The 8,903-nt window shown below is 34.7% G+C and overlaps 1 long non-coding RNA gene and 1 pseudogene across 1 annotated transcript; one reads left to right on the top strand and one right to left on the bottom strand.

Moving 5' to 3' along the window:
• The first annotated feature begins 514 nt into the window (after positions 1-514).
• Positions 515-1,217, top strand: LOC126599502 (uncharacterized; annotated as a pseudogene).
• A 5,725-nt stretch (positions 1,218-6,942) lies between these two features.
• LOC126599508 (uncharacterized) lies at positions 6,943-8,304 on the bottom strand. Its single transcript, XR_007615174.1, has 3 exons — positions 7,933-8,304; positions 7,242-7,318; positions 6,943-7,150 (listed from the first exon to the last, which is right to left on the bottom strand). It is a non-coding gene; the product is annotated as an uncharacterized LOC126599508 (long non-coding RNA).
• Positions 8,305-8,903: the final 599 nt, after the last annotated feature.

Here is an 8,903-nt window from a genome sequence, read left to right as displayed (position 1 = left end):
TCTGCTTGTTTGTGTCTTGAGAAAAGTTGACTCGGAGGAGACACCCCTTTAGGTTTTATATATGAGTTGATGGATGTCGCAAAAGAGAAGATTGCAAACAATCTTAACAAAATGGAGAAAAATTTATGCTTATTTGGAGAAGGATATATTGTAGATGGGACAATTAACTTCATCAACCACCACATGCGGTGGGCTATTATTTGAATCCACATTTTCAGTATGAGGATAATTTCTTAAATAGTGATGAAGTGCAAAGTGAGTTGTTTGCTTGCATGGATAGGATGCTTGGGAATGGAAAATAGCGCGAAGATGCGGATATCCAATTGGATTCATATGATAAAAGGCTTGGTGAATTCACAAATCCTATGACAAACTAGGATAAGGCGAACACCAAGTAAGACTTAATTAGTCAGTTGTTAATATATTTTTATCATTAACCTTTAAATTACTTACCTTACTAATATTGTTTTTAGCAGCTTAGTGGGAGCACTTTGGAACTAAAATACCTGAGTTAATGAAGTTTGTTATCTGAGTTCTTAGCCTTACTTGTAGTGCGTCGGGATGTGAAACGAAGTGGAGCACATTTCAAATCGTAAGTAAATATATTATTAGTATTCTATGTGTCATTTTCTCTTACAATGATTTTACTTGAACAATAAAATTATTTTTTTACATTTGTTTGATTTATTTGTAGATTCATACAAAAAGGAGGAATAGGCTTGAACACAAAAGGCTTAATGCTTTAGTCTATGTAAAGTACAATTTGGCTTTGCAAGAGAAGTCTTAAAAGAAGTAAGAAGTGTGATCCCATTATTGTGGAAGAAATTGCTCTTGATGATGAATGAATAACAGAGATAGAAGATCCTTTTCTTCCAGAAGATCCTAGATGGCTTGAGGATGAGTCATTGTACAATGTTTAGGCCGTAAAGAATGTGCCACTCTCGGTTTATTAAGGTGGCCTATACATTTGAGAGCCTAAAGAGCCTTCTCCTCCTCCTCCTCCTCCTCCTCGTGAGCCTACTCCTCCTATTCATAAGCCTACTCAATCTCGAGGCCTTATTACTTACAAAAGAAAATGGGTTAATGAAGTAATCTCAAATCTAAGAAATTTGGAGTATGATTCAGAAGATTCGTTTGATGAATTGATGACATACCCTACAAGTTCATCTAGACGTGGTAATGAGGAGGATGATGTAACCTTTGATTTAGATGAATGATTTCTTTGTTTGTACTACCTTTTGAATGATATTATCTTTGAATGATGAATTTAGATGATATTATCTTTTGAATGATAAATTGATAAGGGATGTTTGTTTTACAAAGTAATATTTTTATATAATTATATGTATAATATATAAAACATGTATATTAAAAAATTTACTCTCGTGAGGCTTTGCCTCACACCTAGACGGGACTATCCATGAAAGGTCTCGCTCATGCCTTTGCCTTTAATACACTGCATATGATTTATGCTTAATTACACTCGGGAAAGCTTGCACATTATGGGAACCTCCAAAGGGAAGATAATAGGTCGTCTTTCTTATGACTGTTAGGGTACGTGGACCGATTGCATGGATGCTAAGTATGGAACAAATATTAGGTGATGTTTCTGAAGTTAGCCAACAACGATGTTCACAAAAAGTATTTTTGTATCACCATAACGGGCATGGGAATGTCGTGTATGCCCACTTGAATATTCTTAAGCAAAATTGAAAAAAAAGATTAAAGCCCCTTGTTGTTGCTCTTATGGACTGTAATTTATACGGGTTGTGTTTTTATTCTATATATAGGTGTGGCTCAACGTACATTTTCTATGACAGTTCACAATTAGTCACCTCAAACATGATTTGGTTGAGAGCTTAGGACTAAAACCTATAGACTCGGACGAGTACAATATACCGCTTGAGTGTAGAAAGACAATGAAAGGTAGGAAAATTAATGACATCAAGATTTTGATGAATGAATAATTTATCAAGGATGATGAGAATTTGGTTAAGGTTAAATATCATTGAGCATACATGATATGTCATCGATTGTTGCATCTACAATGCGGTGATTTTAAAAAGCTTTGTGATTGGACAAATGATTTCACAAAAGGTGTTCATGTATCATCATCATTGTCATGAGAATGCCGTGTATGCCTACTTGAATATTCTTAAGCAAAACAACAAAAGAATCAAAGCTCCTAGTTGTTGCTCTTATGGGCTGTAATTTATACAGGTTGTGTATTTATTCTGATTACAGGTATGGCTCAATGAACATGTCCTATGATACTTTATGATTATTCACCAAGTGTAGAAAGACAGTGAAAGATAGAGAAATTAATGACATCAAGATTCTGATGAATGAAGAACTTATCAAGGATGATCAGAATTTGGTTAAGGTTCCAACATCATTGAGCATACATGATATGTCATAAATTGTTGCATATATAATGCCCTAATTTTAAAAGCTTTATGATTAGACTGACTATAGTACCTGCCGCTTTGCAATCCATTCCTCAATATCCAAGCATTTGAGGATTTCCACTAGAGCAAAATGGATCCCCGTGTACTTCATTTGGTATTTTTTGACAAAGTTTTTATTCTTCTTAAAGTTTGACACAAGTACTAACATCCTTTTTCAACACCATATGATCTCACTTCTTGTCGTATTTTTGTGCTGCTTGTCTCGTGACGGCATAGAGAACCATGTGAGTTATCGTCTTCTTTAATGGCTTTGTGAGATGCTAGTATAAGACCGTTTCCTTCCTTTATTTCTGCACAAGGTGTATGACTCACCTTTATGACATCAAAATATTTTCTGGTATTAGACTGGATTGGTTGTTTCGTTGTTTGGTGTTCACAGAGACATTTAACCAAATAATGTGTGAGCATAAACCATGAATCACAAACAACCAGGCATGGAGCAGATGCTCGTGGTTTTCAGCACACGTTCTCAGATTATTTGTGTAAGGGAACTTAATTCCTACTTATTTTTTTAGTGCATCAAGTTCAGAGGTATTTTTCTACCAATTTTGGGTTCGGGGGGTGACAAATACAGAGGAGACATAATTCCACACAAATTTCTAGCAATTTTATTGGATTGATTTTCTAGGTGTTTTTTTCAAGACGTTAAGGATGCCGTGGTGGATTTGATATACAAAGAAATAATATTGCACCATCGATGGTGCCTATTCGGAAAAAAAGCTAAAGTTGGAACGAGTAGGGTGGTGTTATGGGACTGTGATGAGAGATATTTGTCAACGTGTTCCATGAGATGCCCAATTACGAATCCACTCTACACGGTGAAGCATTAGCTGCAAGAAGATGGTTCAATTATTGTAGGAATTCTGACCTACAATGGTGATTTCAGAGAGTGATGGTTTTGGTGACTATCCCGCTTTCCATGGACCCACAACAAATAGACAGAATTCATATTTATCAACCGGAGAAATTAGGTTTACATCCTTATTTTTGCTACTCCATTGATTAAAATCTTATTTATTTTCAATTTTTGATCAAGGTCCTTGGGTGTTAATAACATCATTAATTATTTGAATAATAAAATAATTTTATTTTTAAATATATTCCTTTAGTGTTAAAAATGTTACAATTAGTATATTTATATTTATGGCTAAAAGTTTTATCATTTATTTTTATTTTTAGTTTGTACCTATTTTTAATTTGCACCAATTTTTTTTTCATTTTTAATTTGTACCCATATATTAGTTTCTTTTTGTGCCCATATTTTTTAAAGTTTTATTTGTGTTTGTACCCATGTGTATACCGTCACGTAATATTGTATATTTAATCAATGATAAAAAAATTACATATGGTATATTTATGTTTTATGCCTAAACTTTGTATCATATATTTATATTTTTAGTTTGTACCCACTTTTAATTTGCAACATGTTTTTTAAATTTGTAGTATTTTCATTTTAGTTTTATTTTGTACCCATGTATTAATTTCTTTTAGAGCATATATATATATATATATATATATATATATATATATATATATTTTTTTTTTTTTTTTTTTTTTTTAAATTCATTTGTACTCATAATTTTTTAATCTTTTATCTGTATCCTAACTTATTTATAATGTACCCATTCTTCTTTATTAACGTACCACTTTGTTATATGTTAAATGTACCAATTTTTTTAACACTATGGATACATTCTTTTGCCATTTATTATTTCTTATTTTTACATAGTTTTTATCCATTTATTCAATCAAAATGTTTGAATTTTTTTATTGTAACCGTTTCTAATAGTATTATAATGAGGGATTTTAAATTTACGGGATTATAAATCTCATAAAATATCAAACGATTAAGGTCAAAACTATAAAAATATTAATATTAATTGTAATATAATGCGGTGTACAAAGTCAAGGGACTTTGATCAAACTTTGAATACCATTAAGGTTTTAGTCAAAGAATGTTAAAGATTAGGAACCGCATCCAAAGTATCTCTTATCAACCTAACACCATTGTATCGATATTGCAATATAGGAATCAAATTCACCTAAACTAATATGAAAGTCCTAATAATACAAAAAAAAATTTATGGCAGAGATTCTCAATCCAGGTATCTGTTTGAAAATATTAGTTTTAGGTAGGGGTGGGCAAACGGGTATAGGAACCGCAGGTAGGGGCGGGTAATTTAGGTTCAGGATGGGTACAGGGCAGTTCTAATTTTTTGAGAATAGAAATGGGGAGAGGCGGGCCGAGCCCTAGGATTTGGAATAACGAGGTCCCGAACGGTCCGTTTATAACAACCATTTCCATTAGTAATTCTCTAACCCTAATCCATTATCCATTCCATCCCACTCCCAAATTTCATTCCTTCAAAATCCCAATCTTTCCTTTGCATCCAAAGCGTCGTCAAACGACGACACCAAATTTCATTCCTTTGCACCTCACTCTTCTCCCCCTCGACAATGACGACACCACATCACATCACCATCAGAGAAGACGAAAATTGCAAGGCTCTAGTTTGAAGAAGACGATGGGCTCAAACAGTTCGAAGAAGACGAAAGGGAAAAACTCGGCTGCTGACCACCCAATCTGGTCTGAATCAGTTGATTTTGCGATGCTTGTTCGGTTCTGCCTCTGCTCTCTCACTCATAGAATCCCAGCTGAAACTCTGAATTTATTTATTTTTCTTAACTTGAAATCCAACATATTGGTCGACAAAGAAGCAGTTGTAATTTCTTTTTCCCCAAAAAGTCTATGTATCTGTGAGTTCTATTGCAGTTAGGGTTTTGTGAATGATGTTGCTAATCTGTGGACTACAGTTAAGAGGAATAAAATATTGAAGGCAAGGCATGAAGAAGAAGAGAGGAAGCCTACACATTAAGCTCACATGTCCGTTGGGGTCTCGCGTCCTGAGAAAAAGGACTGAGGAAGACAATAACTTCAGGTGGGGAAAATTTCTTCTCCCACCGATTCTCTTCTGTGATGAGGAAGACGGCCTCAACGAGGTCGTCCCTTTGTTTGTTTGTTTGTTTGTTTTTTTTTTTTTTTTTTTTGTGAATTTTTTGTGGGTTCTTAGAGAATTTGGGTTTTCATTGAACATACCCTTTGTCTTTTATGAATTTGTAGCCACCGCCTCCTCCACCTCATTCTGCTTCAATCTCAGTATGCCCAAAACCGAAAAAAAGAAGAAGTAATTGAACCCTTGGCAAACGGGCCGATATTAGATCCGATTTCCAAACTCAAAATCCCTTTACCCGACTCAGCCCGCCCCGTTAAATTTTAAATGGGTAAGGTCTGGTTCCTCCAAATTTGGGCCCAGCGCGGCCTGTGCCCAGCCCTAGTTTTAGGTTTATATTATTGTTAGGTAATTTTGGTATATTACATATTAAGGTTTCTTGGGTTTAGGTCTCTATAAATATTGTAATTTAGTATGAGAAATAAGTTCAAATTACAGTGCTCAATTTGTAGCTGTCTTGACAATGTTGTTTATTTGTTTTTCAATTATTTAAATAATATTCCTAGTTTCATAACTTTGTTCGTATTTTGTTGTGCGTATTTTGATTTTTCAAATATATCAACATGTAAAGCAGGAACCCCATGGTGTGGTGCATTGTCTCGCACAATAGAGGATAGTCATTCTATGTATAATATTAGGTGCGGGACCCTTCTTTTCCGATTCATCTGGGTTGAAATTTTGTCAAATTTTTTATTGAGGCCGTCTACATTCCATCATCTCGTCTATTATTATTTAATATTGTACTTCCTTCCAGAAAATCAATGACATTTAAATATGTGGATACGTTGGTGGGTGTGTTTCTCACTATTATGATCTAAAATATCTATAATATTCCGATATTTCCATTGAAATTTCTTTGTTTTTAGACTACCGATATTTCCTATATTATCGATATTTTAGACCTTGCTAAGTCACTTATGTATTTTACCATGCAATGTATAAAGTGTAAAATATTGTACTAATTCATTATATATAAATTATTATGGTGTGTTTAAACTTCCTTCATTAATTACTACATATTTTCTACACTCACAATGTTTGCCAGCTCGCTATATAATCAACTTAAATCAGTTATATCTATCATGCAATGCATTTTCTTCCAATTTTTTGTGATAAACTAATAGATAATTGACTAAATAAACATTCTGCAAAGTTTTAATAAAAATTTCAAAGTTTTTCTTACAATTTCTGTGGTTTTTATTCAATTTTTATCGATATCGATAATATCCCGATATTTCCATCGAAATTTCCGTGTTTTTGAACTACCGTGTAATAACGCCGAGCTATGTGCTAATCTACATATAGGATGTGAACATGCAAATATTCTTCGAGTGCGTTTTTTGCAGACCTCCTGCTCCAAGATAATCACTACTCTCTTCTAGGGCTGGGTTCGGTTCTGATCGGTTCGGTTTTTTGCCAAAACCGAAACCAAACCGAAATTTCGGTTCGGCCCAAATTTTTTTCGGTTCGGTTTCGGTTTTTTTTTCGGTTTTTTTTTTTTTTTTTTTCCTCCAAAAAATGCAAAACAACCACAACAACATAAGATAGACCCCTGTCACTTGAATTACTTCTCCTTCTATCCTCCTGTTCCTTCTCCCTCTATTTCCTCCGTTCTTCTGCTTCTTTCTCCCTCGCTAACCTTTCTTCTTCCCTTGCCTTCTCCTTAGATTCCTGAAAAATTAGGTCCACGTTTTTCAGTCCCTGAGCAAGAAATTATATTTTTCCTTAACTTCAATAATCATTAATCAACAGAGAGACTCACCTTGAACTCAGCGATAAAATCTCGAACCATGCCATAACCAATATGTTGTTTCCCTGTAACATGAGACTGAGTTCTCTCTACAGCATCATTGGCCACAAGAAATGAACCACAGATATCACAGAGTGCCATTTTTTTCTCATGTGCTAGCATCAACACTTTATCATTCTGTATTTCTTCCTTACAGCATTTACTCGCTGAAATCATCAAAAGCCGCTCTCTCTCTCTCTCTCTCTCTAAAAAGCTCAAATCGTTTTGTAGTCATGAAGTTAAAGCCTTTATATTCAACAAAAAACCCAAATCCAGAAAGAAAGAAAAAAACCCAGAAATCCATCATAGTCTTTTAATTTTTTATCATTTGGGTAGTTTTGAAATCGAACCAAAACCATGAAAGAGTCGAAGAAAAGCTTGGATCCTCATCTCAGCTGTGAAATCTATCATAGTCGATTTCTTCTCCGCCTCGCCGAGGATCTCGTCGATACAAATTAGTACCGCATGCAAGGATAAGAAAATATAAAATTAATGAAACCTCAACTAATAGTGTTCATAACTGAAGTTACCCAAAACAAATTGCAAAAAGTATGACACGCACTAGATGTAATGGGACGGTAATTGAAAATAAATTCTGCAAAACGCATCAAATTGAAAACAAAATATGTAGAACAAACATGAGAGAAATTATTATAAGACTAACCTTGCAAAGGAACGAAGTAGTGGGTCGAGACTCGAAACAGCAAGAGGTCGTGGGTCACAGGTCATGGCGGTGAGAAACTGAGAGCAAATCAGTGACGACGAGTGAGACGGCGACACTTGCAGGTCGCTGTGAAGGAAGAAGACGAAGCGGAAGAGCGGCGGAGTTGGGAAGGAAGGAGAGAAGGTCCAGAGTACAGAGGAGAGGGATAAGGGAAAAGGGTCGCGCCGTCGTGGGTCGCCTGAGAGATTGAGAAAGACAGAGCGATTGAAGTTGAAGACCCAACGAGAGAGAGAGGAGGCTCGGCTGCGCTGGGTTAGGGTTACACTGGAGGAGAGGAGGCAGGGAACGAGAGAGAGAGGAAGGGAATGAAAAAAAATAAAAGGTATGGCTGCTAGTGGCTAGGGTTAAAGGGTTTTGTTAAGTTCTCCAAAAAAATTAAAAAACATCTCAGACATCCTGGAGGTTCGAACCCGTGCGTTAGGGGTTGAAAAGGTTCACCGAAACCAACTTAGCAACAAGGTATGTTTTGTTATGATTGTATGACTAAACTATTTATAATATTTAAAAAAATAATTAAATATATATATATCGGTTCGGTTCGGTTCGGTTTGACAGTTTCGGTTCGGTTTTTTTCGGCCTCGGTTCGGTTTGGTTTTCGGTTTTTTTCGGTTTTCGGTTTTTTGAACCCACCCCTACTCTCTTCCATAATTGTGTCACATGTCTATGTAACTAACCATTGTTACCTTATTACATCAATCATCAATTGTAAGGATATATTTTAAGAAATTTTATCGAAAAGTTTCTTGTACTATTCACTTTAATGAAAAAATACATTTTTACACTAAAATATTAATCTTGATACTATTCATTTTCTCATTTATTTTGTCCTTATCTTTAAAACTCAAAGTTTTAAAACTCTTTTCATTAGTTTTCCTTATATTTTAAGGAATAAATGGTAGATTTTTTTTAAT

The sequence above is a fragment of the Malus sylvestris genome, chromosome 14 (assembly GCF_916048215.2).
Source record: "Malus sylvestris chromosome 14, drMalSylv7.2, whole genome shotgun sequence".
NCBI lineage: Eukaryota > Viridiplantae > Streptophyta > Magnoliopsida > Rosales > Rosaceae > Malus > Malus sylvestris.
The sequence above is the reverse complement of the archived record's forward strand: the minus strand, read 5'-3'. Positions and strand labels throughout refer to the sequence as shown.